Below are 2,840 nucleotides of genomic sequence, written 5' to 3'. Positions count from 1 at the left end.
CAGAGTCTCACTTTGTTGCCCTTGGTAGAGTGCCATGGCATCACAGCTCACAGCAACCTTAAACTCTTGGGCTCAAGTGATTCTCTTGCCTCAGCCTCCCAAGTAGCTGGAACTATAGGTGCCCACCACAACACCTGGCTATTTTTAGAGACAATTTCTCTCTCTTAGGCTGGTCTCGAACCTGTGAGTTCAGGCAATCCACCCACCTCTCAGTCTCCAAAGTGCTAGGATTACAGGTGTGAGCCACCATACCAGGCCACCTTGGAAGAAGTTTGGAGGGATTCGAACTCCACCTATAAAGACATTTCCCATTGGCTTGCATTCAACTTGCTTTCCTAGGAATTAGATGTCATTCAGCTTAAATGTCCCCACCTCCAAGAGGCCTTCCTGGGCCACCCTGTCTGTCCCTATCATTCTGTACCATGGCACCTATCATCATCTGGAGTCCTCCTTGTTACTTCCTCACTAGAATGTTTGTTCCATGAGGGCAGGGACCTTGTCTTGTTCACTCCCACAGGTGCTCAGTAAATATTTGTCAAATCCATGCTTGACTATAAATGCAACAGCAAGGTCTGGAGGATGTTTCATTTTTATTTTTATTTTATATTAATTAATTAATTAATTTTTTTTTTTGAGAAAGAGCCTCACTTTGTCACCTTTGGTAGAGTGCTGTGGCATCACAGCTCACATCAACCTCAAACTCTTGGGCTTAAGCTATTCTCTTGCCTCAGCCTCCCAGGTAGCTGGGACTATAGGCACCCAGCACAATGCCAGATTATTTTTTTTGAGATGGGTCTCAATCTTGTTTAGGCTGGTCTTGAACTCATGAGCTCACATAATCGGCCTGCCTCAGACTCCCAAGTGCTGGGATTACAGTGTGAGCCACCACCAGGCCACTTTTTTTTTAACTAATTACTTTTTTTTTTGAGACAGAGTCTCACTATGTCATCCTCAGTAGAGTGCTATGGCGTCATAGCTCACAGCAACCTCAAACTCTTTGGCTTAAGTGATGCTCTTGCCTCAGTCTCCCAGGTAGCTGGGACTACAGGCATTTGCCACAATGCCCATCTATTTTTTGTTGCAGTTGTCATTGTTTAGCTGGCCTGGGCTGGGTTCGAACCTGCCAGACTTGCTGTATGTGGCTGGTGCTGTAACCACTGTGCTATGGGCACCTAACCAATTAATTACTTTTTTGATACAGAGTCTCACTCCATCACCCTGAGTAGAGTACCATGGTGTCACAGCTCACAGCAATCTTATACTCTTAGGCTAAAGCCATCTTCTTGCCTTGGCTTCCTGAGTAGATGGGACTATAGTTTTTCTTTTCCTTTTTTTTGAGACAGAGTCTCACTTTGTCACTCTTGGTAGAGTGCTATGGCATCATAGCTCACAGCAACTTCAAACTCTTGGGCTTAAGTGATTCTCTTGTCTCAGCCTCCCAACTAGCTGGGACTACAGGCACCCACCACAATGCTGGCTATTTTTGGAGACGAGGTCTTGCTCTGGCTTGGGATAGTCTTGAACATTTGAGCTCAGGCAATCCACCTGCCTCAGCCTCCCAGAGTGCTAGGATTGCAGATATTAGCCATTGCACCTGGCCTCCGGATAGTTTTTCTATTTTTAGTAGAGACGGGTTTCATTCTTGCTCAGGCTGGTCTTGAATGCCTAAGCTCAAGGAATCCACCTGCCTTGGCCTCCCAGAGTGTTAGGATTACAGGTATGAACCACCATGCCTGGCCTGGAAATATGTTTCAAACTAACAGCCTTGGGAAAAGACTGGGATTGAGAGGGGCAGGCAAGCTGGAGTTTGAGCTTTATTTTTAAATTTGACAAGAAGAGGAGTGTATTCTCTTCTTAGCTGATAGATAAAAAATAAAACAGGCACTGAATTAAGGGCTCAAGACCTTCTGTTCTAATCCTGAAATTATGGCATGATTTTGGGCAAGTGGCCAGATTCGCCTGTCTGTGGCTTCTGACCTCACCTGTAAACACAGACCCACCTTCCACCTGAACCCTGGATTTATAGTCTGCACAGCATTTTCACATCCATTATCTCACCTGATTACCCACAACCCTAGAACACAGACAAGACAAAGATTATTATTCCCATTTTATAGGGTAAGAAATTGGGGTTCACAGGGGTGTGTTGTCTGGCCTGCAGTCACACAGCTGTAGTCATGCACGTCCTTACATGGTAACATGGCAAAGCTGACTCAGATGCTGAGTTTCTAAAGCCCATAATCACTAATGGGGCTGGGAGGGCTATGCTGTGTGGGCTGTTATTATGGCAATGGGATCAATGTTAGATCTGGAGCTATCTTTAGGGACCTAAAGGGAATCCCTTAGGTTGGTAAAGACAGGGGTATGTATGATCTCTCTTGGACTTTAATGAGAATCTTACATGGTCTTTAAAGGCCAAAATGGCTGCTGGTATCAGGAGCCTGAGTCCAAGTTTAATGACACCACATGGATTTCTGCTTTCCTGTAGTTGCTATCTTTCTTTCTTTTTGTAGAGACAGAGTCTCACTTTATCGCCCCTGGTAGAGTGCTGTGGCATCACACAGCTCACAGCAACCTCCAGCTCCTGGGCTTAGGTGATTCTCTTGCCTTAGCCTCCAGAGTAGTTAGGACTACAGGCACCCACCACAATGCCTAGGTATTTTTTTGTTGCAGTTCAGCCAGGACTGGGTTTGAACCCACTACCCTTGGTATATGCAGCTGGCACCCTACCCACTGAGCCACAGGCGCCGCCCATAAATTTCATTTTTGGTGGGAGGACAGAGCCTCAAGCTGTTGCCCTAGGTAAAGTGCTGTGGCATCACAGCTCACAGCAACCTCCA

The sequence above is a fragment of the Otolemur garnettii genome, unplaced genomic scaffold, assembly GCF_000181295.1.
Source record: "Otolemur garnettii isolate 467f Iridium unplaced genomic scaffold, OtoGar3 scaffold00007, whole genome shotgun sequence".
In the NCBI taxonomy this organism is placed as follows: domain Eukaryota; kingdom Metazoa; phylum Chordata; class Mammalia; order Primates; family Galagidae; genus Otolemur; species Otolemur garnettii.
This window is presented reverse-complemented; position numbering follows the sequence as displayed.